The sequence below is a fragment of the Balaenoptera borealis genome (genome assembly GCF_965194805.1).
Source record: "Balaenoptera borealis genome assembly, chromosome: 8".
Lineage (NCBI taxonomy): Eukaryota > Metazoa > Chordata > Mammalia > Artiodactyla > Balaenopteridae > Balaenoptera > Balaenoptera borealis.
The window spans coordinates 87,363,380-87,375,742 of record NC_138865.1 but is presented as its reverse complement, the minus strand read 5'-3'; the positions used below and the strand labels follow the sequence as shown (position 1 = coordinate 87,375,742).

Sequence of the window (12,363 nt, the reverse complement as noted above, 5' to 3'; positions counted from 1 at the left end):
ATTCTCACAGGAATGAAAATGTGGGGGTATCTGGGGGCAGGACAAAGGGGGAGTGGCAGGAGATGGGGAGGGCAGGGAGTCCGGAGCTGACCTGGGCAGGGGGCTGAGTGCTGTTGCCTAGGAGGTAGTCCCTAACAGGGTCGCCTCAGCCAGGTACAAAGGAGGCCCACTCTCAGCCCAGAGGACAGCTCCACACGGAGACTGGGCATCCCAACACACCCCTCCCTGACCGAGGGAAGCCTTCTCTGTCCCCATTTTCCCGGCTGCAGACCATGGGAACCACGCCCCATGGATCCTGGTGTTGTATATGCTGTGAGCTGCTGCAGGTGTGGGACAAAAAGCCACAGATAATTTGCATGAGATGGAGAGCACATTTTCAGTTTCCCTCTCTCACAAATTGCAAATTTCACTTTCACAGCCCTTCTTTCCCCCATCACAACCACCCTTGTTTCTCCACAGCACCTCAGGAGTCTGTTGTCACAGAGACACCCCAGGTTTCCTCTGTGGTGTTTCTGCCTCACCAGCCTCCAGGGCTCCAAAGAGCTCAACACCCGGTCTTTGACGTCCCCTTCTCCAAGCCTCCTCCAAACGCTGGCTCCATGGCCCATTCTGGCTCATGGAGAGAGTCCCACACTGGGAGGCAGGGGCCTGGACTCCAGTCCTGGCTCTGCCCCTAACTCAGTGCAGGATATGAAGCTCTTTATGGGCCTCAGTTTCCCCATATGTACCAAACAGGGTTCTAGATTTGATAATTTCTGAAGGTCCTCCAACTTGTAGAATGGTGATTTTCTGATCTTGACAGTTTCTTTGTCATGGAAACCCTGAGATGATCTTTTATAGCAAGTGCTGGGACTTGTGTTGGCCCTTGATGGTCCAGGAACTTGAGGTCTTTGAGGTACCTACGCCGTGTTCCCTGGATCTACTGCTGCTTCCCCCTTCCTTTCTAATTTTCTCCCTGTCCTCTGGATCTAGTTCCTGTATCTTCATGTTCATTTGTTCCCTGGCTCCTGGTAGTGACCCTGTGGGGCAGTGTGACTTAGGAGGTGCTCAGTTCGCTGTACTAAAAGAGCTCCTGGCTGGGAGGGAGGTAGGTCTCTTCTCCCTCCTGCCCTCTGGCTCCATGCCACAGCCCAGCTCATGGCTACACCCAGAGCTTCTTGCAAACAGTTGCCTGGAGGGAACAACGTTGTTGAGATTCAATATTTAAACACGAAACACATTTTTTCACTCACTCCTAACATGTTGATGTTTTCAGAGATGCTTTCTGTTCTTTGTTGACAAAGTGTGGCAGAGGGAGACAGAGGGGGCTGAGGGAGAGGGCCCCAAAGCCTAGGCCCGGCTCTTCCTCTGACTTGAGGAATGACCATGGGCAAGCCTTTTCCCTGTGCTGGCCTTGGTTTCCCCATCTGTAAAGTGGGGGTGAAGTCGGGTGGGCCAGAGTAAACTAGACAATCTTTCAGGCCTTTGCAGCTCTGACATCCACCAGAACGTCAAGAATCCTGCAGTGGCCGAGATCTCCCCATCCCTTGCAAGATGGTGCTGCATGCATAGCCTGGCTTGCTGATGGTAAGGGAAGGCCCATGAGAAGACAAGAACCCCCTGGAGCATAGATAGGCAGGTTTCAGAGGCCAGGTCTGTGGTGGGTTGGCAGGGGAATCCAGAGTGACCCAGGAGGCCAATGTTAATTGAGGCAATGAAACCAGAAAACTCCCCTGAGCAGCTAAGCGCAAGAGGGTTGCCACACAAATCACCAGGAAGAAATGATTAACTGGGTGTAGGCACAGAAGAGAAGTGGTTGGTGACCCATAACTTGTCCAGGATGATGGTGGATCCCCTGGGCCCCCCGAGGCTCCACGGGGGTAGGCGTGGAGGATGAGGTGGGGTGTGAAAGGAGGCTGAGGCAGAGGCGAGTTTGACAAGCTCTCCTCCCAGAAAGATTAACCAGGCGAAGCTGGCTGGGGAGAGGAGGCTGGTGGAGGAAGGGTGAGAAAGGCACGCAGATGGTTTCCATTTCGGGGAGGTTCCAACCTCTGACGCCTCACTTCGGGGTAGGGGAGGGGTTTGGAGAGGAGGAAGAAGCAGGGACTTTTCTGAGCAACATTTATAGTATCTAGGGTTATCAGAATTCATAGACCCTCTGCAGGGGCTCCCTCCTGGTGCCCGGTCCCACTCTCAGGGGATGTTTGAATCTCCTCTGGTTGCTCACCTCCAGGGACCTCGAGCCCACTGCATCCCAGGTGGTCTGTCCCACTGTTGGAAACTCCAGTCAGGAAGGGCTTCTTGGCACCAAGTCAAAGTCTGCATCTCTGGCTCCATCAGCGTTTGGCACAATATACCCCATAGAGGTTCGGCTTGGTTCTGGTCTGTGGAGACTTTTACCTAGGAAGCAGGAATAAATAATGTAAAATGATCACCAAGGTACACAAGTTATCTGGCAGGCCTGGTACCATGTTCTAGGGATTAGGGTTTTGCCAAGTTTCTGCCTCAGTTTCCCTCTTTGAGATAAAGACCACGGTGCTGGTTAATTCTGTATGCCTACTTGACTAGGTGATGGCGCCCAGCTGTTTGGTCAAATACTAGTCTACATGTTGCAGGGGAGGTGGTCTGTAGATGTAATTAACATCTACAATAAATTGACTGCCAGTAAAGGACATTCCCCTCCACAGTGTGGGGAGGCCTCATGCGATAAGACCTTCAGGGTAAAAACTGAGGTTTCCTGAAGAAGGGATTCTGCTTTAAAACTGTAAGACAGAAGTCCTGCCTGAGTTTCCAGCCTGATGGTTGCCCTACACATTCTGGACTTGCCATCCCCAACAGCTGTGTGGGCTTAAATACGTCTTTTTCTTTCTGTATACATATCCTACTGGTTTTGTTTCTCTGGAGAACCCTGACTGATGCAACCAAGCACCACCCTCTGTGCAAAGGCAGATAAAGAACACTTAATTCTTAGAAGAGCAATGTCCAAAAGGACTAATATATTTTTTTTAATTTTTAAAATTTTTATTATAAATTTATTTATTTATTTATTTTATTTTTGGCTGCGTTGGGTCTTCGCTGCTGCGCGCGGGCTTTCTCTGGTTGCTGCGAGTGGGGGCTACTCTTCGTTGCGGTGCGCGGGCTTCTCACCGTGGTGGCTTCTCTTGTTGCAGAGCACGGGCTCTAGGCCCACGGGCTTCAGTAGTTATGGCACGTGGGCTCAGTAGTTGTGACTCGCAGGCTCAAGAGCGCAGGCTCAGTAGTTGTGGTGCACGGGCTTAGTTGCTCCGCGGCATGTGGGATCTTCCCGGACCAGGGCTCGGACCCGTGTCCCCTGCATTGGCAGGCAGATTCTTAACCACTGCGCCACCAGGGAAGTCCCAGGACTAATATCATTAAAAGTGCTAATTTGTGTGGTGCTGTATTAATCTAAACCCATCTCTGAGGGTGCCATCCATTTCCCTACTCAAAATCCGTGATGGTTCCCTATTGCTACCACTGCCACGGTGTTAGCTACTGTTTATGAAGCATTTCTATCTATCAGACACTAAGCAAGTAATATATATAATTCATATATGTTAGATACTTTAATTCTTGCAGGAGAGAGGGTATTATGTCCATGTTTATGGATGAGGAAAATGAAACACAGAGGACCACACTCCTTGGCCTGAAATTTGGAGCCTTCAGTGATCTTGCTCCAATTTATCTCCCTCTACTCCCTTTCATGTTATCCATGGTCAAGGCAAATGAACTAGGCCCTCTTACTTAAGTGTGCTCTAGATTTTCCTACATCCGGATGTTGCCTATACCTGGATTTCTTCTGAAACGTAGTTCATCTTATCCTACACGTCAAAGTCTTCCCTCTGCTCCAAGGGCCAATTCCAAGGTCATCTCCTCTGTGAAGTTTTCCTGGGTCCCCAGCATCACTGACCCTGCAAGTGACCCCTTCCTGCACAGTCTCACATCTGGGCTTCTTTTTAACTTGAGTTACTGCCATCCATTTCAGGGTTTCTCTCTCCTCCAGTTAAAATGGAAGCTCTCTGAGGGCAGGAAACATGTCTGATGGATTACAACAGACGACAGTATTGAAACTCATGGGGTTTCTTTCTAAAACAGGGAACTTTGATTAGAAAAAAAATTAGTCCTCCTGGACTAAACTTCTTTAAGGAAGTGTCTGTGTGGTTGTTTTCTGAAAGATCAGGGCGATTTCTGCTCCAGCATTACGTTAGTAGACTTGAATTTTCTTTGCTCTTATCTTCCGTTTGAACGACAGACCTCACAATGATAATTTAGCAAGCTTTGTCTTGTTTTGTCTGCCTGAGGCTTGACAGAGCAACACCAGCAACCTGTGTACCCCCCAAAACCCTACAATGGGAGTCCCACACTCACCCTCTCCAGCCTTAAGCCACCTTCCCAAAGGAACTACTGTGGACCTTTCCATTTGGAAGGGCAACCTCCCAGTCCAGTGGACTAAGGTTTTAGTCACCCCTATTTTGGTAATATCACACACAGAATGGTGCTGGGGACCAGTGAGTTACATTCATTTACTGACACCTGTGTCAGGTCCCATTCTGGACCCTGTGAGAAAGGAGAAAGATGACATGGCCTTTATCTCTTTATTCTATCAACGTATGTTTGAGCCCCTACTCTACACCAGGAACACTTTGTAGCACTCAACTTGCTCGTACAGAGTCTGTCTTCTCCGTGGGCTACAAGCCCCATGAGCGCATGCATCATATTTGACTGGCTCATCACTGTACCTTGACCTCAGTGCAGTGCCTGGGACATAACAGCTATCTTATAAATATCTGTTGTAGAACTGAATGGGGTTTGAATCTGTCTCACCCACTAGAGAAAACGAGAGCTCCTCAAGAGTAGGGGAGCCCTTGTCAGCACAGGACCTGGCTCAGGTGAGATACTCAAGAAGTGTTTATTGAGTTGGCTGGATGGCCCAGTGTGGAGGTCCAGAGTGGGCCACACCTGACCAGGGCATGTGTTGGGGTGTGAACTCTGGGTTCTTTATGGGTTCCCATCTGCCTTGCTATGGGAACTGTGGCTCTTACTTTCTTCTGTGACCACTGCTCCTTACTTGTGGCTTTGGGGATTGAACAATTAATTGTGTAAAAGCTAAAAATAGAGACCTGACTCCACGAGGCTGCCATACAACAGCCAGTTCTAGGCACTTAACACTAGTTGTATGCTCAAAAAGGTGCTGTGAGGGGACATGACCCATGCTGAAACTGGGTTTCCTACTGAAACGGTATCAAATGGAGGGATTATGTTCATTATCAAGGGATTGATACTCAACTTTTCCTAAAAAGGTCCACAAGTGTGATGTTTAACCAGCTATCATGGCATTTATATAAAGTTCCTAGGCTGTGCACCAGCCACGCCTGTGATTGGTTGGTGAGGCATGAATGAGGGATTGGCTTGTGGGGTCACGAGGAAGCAGCTGGAAGACTCTCCTCGGAGAGAGGTTGGGCCTGATATGAGCAGCTGGAAAGATGGATGGAGAAGGAGACTGTATAGAGTAAGAAGGCTCTCAGAGGCTGGGTCATGGGAAGACAGCCAGGTGATGCTTACTGTAAGGGCCATGAGTTGCTAATGCGAATTCAATGACAAGAGTTGGGCAGGCTGGGGCCTTGCTGAGCTGCTGGTAGATTGAGGGCTGCCCACAGAGAGGCAGTGCTGCACACTGGTCATCACTATTGCTCTTGAGTGAAGCCAGTGGTGATTCTGGTTTGGTTAAGCCCAGGGATTCCAGTCACCATTAGACCATAGAACATCAGAGCAGGGAGCGACTAAGAACTCATCCAGGTTGATCTCACTGCTTCCAATTTTATAACGAGGAAACTGGGGCCCTGAGAGGAGGTCACAAGTTATCAGAGCTCAAAAAGGCACATGTCCTTGTGACAGCATCTGATTAGCAATATGTTTACCCTGGTCTGTTATGTTTAAAAGGCTAACTTATGTTTGGTGGACATACTTGGGGGACGTAAGTGAAAATTTGTTAGGACTATGCTAGTGTGTACAGGGCTGAACTCTTTGATATGAAGCAGGTAACTCAGAGGGAAGGAAGTGATGGTCTGGTTTCTCCACAGGAAATCCTTCCTTTGCATGTGTACCTACCTTCTGTCCTCACTCGGGCTGCCACAGGGCATTTCCAGAGAGGACCTTCCCTCAAGGGAATAAGAGATAGGAAGCTCCTGGTCTCTGACCTGCCCTGGGTCCCCAGCACCATTCCAGTGGCCCCCCAGAGATCTCCCCTTCCCTTTTGTCTTTGGTGATCCTTCTATACCTCCCTACTCCCCTCAACCCTATTCCCTTATTCTTGGAAAAGCCTTCTCCATCGAAAGGGAGGCACTGTGGATACCATTTCCTCACCTTGCTCACCTGTCTACACACCTACCTTCAACTCCTTTCAGGCATCCTTCTGGAGACATCCCTTCCCTCCTCCTTGAGTGCCATCAGTTGAGTTTTCTTCTGTTCTCCAACATCCCCTTTTCAGCACCTTCCTGTCAACAGCAACCAGGCAGAGTCCACTGTCCTGTTAACCTTTCATAGCCAAGGGTTTACAAAGAGATGTACATTTTCTCCTCTTCCCAGCTGCTCAATCCCTCCTCAATGCACTGTGGTCTGGCTTCTTGGCCCACCGCTATCTTGGAACTCCTTTGGTAAAGATCTCCAAAGAGCTACACGTCCCCAAATCAGAGAGATGCTTTTCAGTTCATACATTTATTTACCCAACATATATTTCACAGAGGAATTCAGGTATGAGAATATATGCAAGATGAGAAATTATAAATAATTAAAATAGCCTTAAGAAAAGTATACATCAGAATGGAGATTCAGAGAATAACAGATGAAATACTGCATCCCCCATAAAAGCTCAGGGAATAAAAACAAAGTGCAGCATGGTAGAAGCAACTCCTCTTACAGTTCTTGGGGGTGTGTAGTGGGTTGGATAGTGTTCCCCTCAAAGATATATACAAGTCTTAATCCCCAGTACCCATGAATGTGAACTTAACTGGAAATAGAGTCTTTGCAGAGGTAATTAAGGATCTTGGATCCTTGAGACCATCTTGGCCTTAGGATCAGCCCTAAAGCCAAGACACATAGAAACATAGAGGAGAAGATGGAGGCAGAGATTGGAGTTATGTGTGGAAGCATCAAGGACTGCCACCAGTATCTGGGAGAGAGGCAGGGAACAGATTTACCCTCAGAGCATCAAGAAGGAACCAACTGGCAGAGCAGAGCTGGAGGTATCATGCTCCTTGACCACAGACTATACTACAAAACTACAGTAATCAAAACAGTATGGTACTGGCACAAAAACAGACACATAGGTCAGTGGAACAGAACAGAGAGCCCAGAAATAAACCCACATACTTATGGCCAATTAATCTATGACAAAGGAGGCAAGAATATACAATGGAGAAAAGGTAGTCTCTTCAATAAGTGGTGCTGGGAAAACTGGACAGCTACATTTAACAGAATGAAACTAGAACATTCTCTAACATCATATACAAAAATAGACTCAAAATGGATTAAAGATCTAAATGTAAGACTGGAAACCATAAAACTCCTAGAAGAGAACATAGGCATAAATTGTAGCAATATTTTTTTGGATCTGTCTCTTCAGGCAAAGGAAACAAAAGCAAAATAAACAAATGGAACTTTTGCAGAGTAAAGGAAACCATCAACATAAAACGACAACCTACTAACTGGGAGAAAATACTTGCAAATGATATGACTGGTAAGAGGTTAATATCCAAAATATATAAACAGCTCATATAATTCAATATCAAAAAACAATCAACCCAATTAAAAAAATGACAGAAGACCTGAATAGGCAGTTTTCCAAAGATGACCTACAGATTGTCAGCAGGCACATGAAAAGATGCTCAACATCACTAGTCATCAGAGAAATGTAAATCAAAAAACAACAATGAGATATCACCTCACACCTGTCAGAATGGCTATCATCAAAAAGACCACAAATAAAAAATGTTGGCAAGGATGTGGAGAAAAGGGAACACTTGTACACTGTTGGTAGGAATGTAAATTGGGGCAGCCATGATGGAAAACAGTATGGAACTTCCTCAAAAAACTAAAAATAGAACTACCGTATGATCCAGCAATTCTACTCCTGGGTATATATCCGAAGAAAACAAAAAGAGTAATTCAAAAAGATACCTGCACCCCAATGTTCATGGCAGCATTGTTCACAATAGCCAAGATGTGGAGGCAACCTAAGTGTCCATCAACAGATGAATGGATAAAGAAGATGTGGTATATATATACAATGGAATACTATTCAGCCATAAAAAAGAACGAAATTTTGCCATTTGCAGCAACATGGATGAACTTGGAGGGCATTATGCTAAGTGAAATAAGTCAGACAGAGAAAGACAAATACTGTATGATATCACTTATATGTGGAATCTAAAAAATACAACTAGTGATCATAACAAAAAAGCAGCAGACCCACAGATACAGAGAACAAACTAGTGGTTACCAGTGGGGAGAGGGAATGGGGGAGGAGCAAAATAGGGATGGGGATTAAGAGGTACAAACTACTATGTATAAAATAAATAAGCTACAAGGATATATTTTACATCACAGAGAATATAGCAAATATTTTATAATAACTTTAAATGGAGTATAATCTATAAAAATTTTGAATCACTCTTGTATACCAGAAACTAATATAGTATAATAAATCAACTATACTTCAATTTTTTAAAAATTAAAAAAAAAAAAGAACCAACTCTGCTGACATCTTGATGTTGGACTTCAGGCCTCCAGAACTGTAAAAGAACAAGTTCTATTGTTTTAAGCCATCTAGTTTGTGCCCTAGGAAATGAGCATGGGCTACATCCTTGCTGTTTCATATCTCCATGCCTTTACTGACAAGATTCCTTCTCCTTGAAGGGCTCTTCCCTTTCGTTACCCTGGAAATTTTTTATTCTGTTATGAAGACCCATTGGAAGTCCTGGGCAAGAGAGGTCCTGCCCAGCCCCCTTGACTCTCCTTGACAGGACGATCCATATCCATCCCTGCAGTCCTCACCTGTATGATAAAGTCATTTTTGTTTTTGTCTCTTCAATTGCTTGTTAGTCCCTGAGCCTTGAGATTTCTTAGTAAAGTCAACCTTAATCAATACTACTACCGGCACAAAAAGGGTCCATGGCAAACATCTTTTGACTAAATAACTCAAAAGGCAATAAGAATACCAAAGGATTAATGTTGTCTGTGGTGGTCATAAAAGAGGAATAGGATATTCTGGAAGGAGGCAACAGCATAGGTAAACATGACCTAATCATTTATCCAATGGGTCTGGAAGGGTGAAGGAGGCAGAGGAGAGAGGAGTGAAAAACTGCAGAAGCTAAGCTGGGAAGGCTTTGAATGTTAGGGCAGGAAGTTAGACATCAGCCTGTGGGCCATGGTCCCCCAATGCTGGTGCAGATTTTCACCAGCATGCCTCTTAGATACATTTCCTACCACTCAGGCCTGAGAGATCAGCTACTGCCCTCCCCCAGGCCCCAAAAGTTGGACATGTGCCTTGTGATCAGTCTCCTTCTTAGCGCCCCCATGGGCAAAGCAGGAAACAAAACTGAGGATGGCCTGCGGACTACTGATCCTTGGCCTTGTCCTTTTTTTTTTTCCCCAGAATATTCCCAATTCAGTGAAAAAACATTAAAATGTTTCCAGTAGATTACGAATGAAATTAGACTTTTGTTTTGACATATATATACATCTGTGAAACTATCCCTCAATCAAGATAATGAAGGTATTCACCATCCCCAAGTTTCCTTGTGCCCCTTTGTAATCTTCCTGCCCTACCCAATCAGCCCCACCTCCAGGCAACCATGGATCTTCTGTTACTATAATTTGCATTTTTTGTAGTATTCCATTGTCAATTTGACCTTATTGGGTGCTGCATATTTTTTTATTCCTATAAATATTCTTGAGCTTTGTTCTTGGAATTGGTTATTTGGAAACACTCTGACTCTTTCAGGTCTTGTTTTTAAGCTAGTTAGGCAGAACCAGAGAAAAGTTTAGACCAAGTTTAGACCAAAAACTCTTCTGAGTACTGTAGTCACTGCTGCATGAACTATGAGGTTTTCCACTCTGACTGGTGAGAACAGAAACTATTCTTGGCCTTGTGTGAGCTCCGGATACAGTTCCCTCTAATCCTTTCAGGTGGTTTCCTCACACATATGCACTGACCAGTACTTAGCTGGGGACCCTCTGCAGATAGATCTCTGGGCTCTCTATGCAGCTCTCTCCTTTCTGGTAATCCAATCTGCAAACTCTAGCCATTTTGGCTTCTCCAGGCTCCCAGCTCTGTTTCCTCAGTGAGGCTCTTCCTGGGTTTCCCCTCCTTGCTCCACAATTGGGAAACCCTCCATGCAGTCAGCTGGGGCAATCAGAAGGCCACCTCTCAAAGTTCACTCTTCTTCCTTGTCTATGTTCAATGCCTTGAAAACTGCTTCACATATATTTTTACATTGTTTCAGGATGGACGGTATATCTGATCCCTGTTACTCCAGTCTTGGCTGGAAGTAGAAATTTCTGAAACTACTTTTGATAAAGACTATGATATATGCTGCAATAAATTTGATATTCTGGGCTCTTTCATTTTGCACTGTCATATATGGGTACCACAAGCTGATAAACTCTTATTGAGAAAATGATTACATATAGTACATCAAAATGAAGTTGTATTTTCTGCATTCAAAAATTAAAAAACATTTTTTTGGTGTATGACTGCCAAGTATTCTTTTGTGGTAAGGGCTGTTCCGAGTTTACGGTTATAGCAGATGATGTTTTTCATTCATATTCCTGTGTCTCTGTCAGGAGGCTGCCTTCTCACTGCCCAAACCCACTTTGTCTAGAGCCAGAGTTGATTGGGAAAGGCTCCTGGAGCAGCTCTTAAACAATGGCTGATTTAAAACAAACAAAAAAATGATATAGACACACATACTCCTTTACCCCTGATCAGGGCAACTTTGAGGTGTGGCCCCTGCTGTCTCTAGTGTTCCCTTGGGAGTCTGAGAGCTACCCTCTGTGGGACCCTGATTTGATAAGGAATCCAGTTTGGATTCTTTCTCTTCTCTTCCCTGTCCCACTTCCCCACTCCCTTACCGTGTTTTATTGGAAACATTTCCCAGTAAATCACTTTAAAGGCTGATTTATTTCACAATTGTTAGGATGGGTATTTATTCACAAGACATTGCACCTTCGGTTTTCCATTTATTTTGCTCTTTACAAAATTCTCTTAATGGAAAAAATTTCAATTCCCTGGAAGACTGTAAAAGGCGCCTGGAACAGTTCTTTGCTCAAAAAGATAAAAAGTTTTGGTAAGATGGAATTATGAAGTTGCCTGAAAAACGGCAGAAAGTAGTGGAACAAATCGGTGAAAACACTGTTCAATAAGGTTCTTGGTTAAAATGAAAAATGTGGCTTTTAGTTTTACTTAAAAACCAAAGGAACTTCTGGTCAACCCAATACAATGTCCATCATATACATTAAACATACATTAAATGCACCTGAAACTTAAGTTGTTCTCTCTGGATAGCACAGCTCTGAAACAGCTTCATCACATGAAGTGATTCTCTGCATGACAGGCACTGCATGTCTTCCAATGGTTGGTACTTTTTGAAATGTTAATAAGTCCAAACCCTAGGAGCCTGTGCTGGACTTGGGTCCTGGTGTCTACAACCTACTGACATTCTTTTTTTAAAAATAAATTTGTTTATTTTTGGCTGCATTGGGTCTTTGCTGCTGCACGTGGGCTTTCTCTAGTTGCGGCGAGCGGGGGCTACTCTTCCTTGCGGTGCGCGAGCTTCTCACTGCAGTGGCTTCTCATGTAGCGGAGCACGGGCTCTAAGCACGTGGGCTTCAGTAGTTGTGGCACACAGGCTCTAGGGCGCAGGCTCAGTAGCTGTGGCCCATGGGCTTAGCTGCTCCACGGCATGTGTGATCTTCCCAGACCAGGGCTCGAACCCCTGTCCCCTGCATTGGCAGGCGGCTTCTTAACCACTGTGCCACCAGGGAAGCCCCCTACTGACATTCTTAACCAATCAAATGTCCCATTAGATAGTCTCCAACCCTGCCCACCACACTGCCCCCTGCCTCAGTTTACTCCCTTTGTTCTCACACCACAATTCTCTATTTATTGCGACAGAGCTAACACCCCAACCTGGTGCTCTAGCATTTGTATCCATGCTTCCTGGTTATACCAGTAATTCCCCTCAGCTGGCTGAGCGGCCAGTAGCCTTGTCCCTCCACAAAGGGGTCCAAATGGTCTGTAGATATTCATGCCATGAAACTAGAGGCCCTTATTTCAGATGAGTGGGACATATCCCACCAAACTCTCAA

General features: G+C 45.4%; 1 pseudogene across 1 annotated transcript in view; it reads right to left on the bottom strand.

Annotated features, from left to right (window-relative positions):
* LOC309634247 (large ribosomal subunit protein uL23 pseudogene) overlaps nt 1-12,053 on the bottom strand; it is a 49,732-nt pseudogene extending 37,679 nt beyond the window's left edge. The window contains exon 1 of the transcript XR_014249591.1: nt 2,207-12,053. The product of XR_014249591.1 is annotated as a large ribosomal subunit protein uL23 pseudogene (transcript). The remainder of the gene's footprint in view (nt 1-2,206) is intronic.
* Nucleotides 12,054-12,363: the final 310 nt, after the last annotated feature.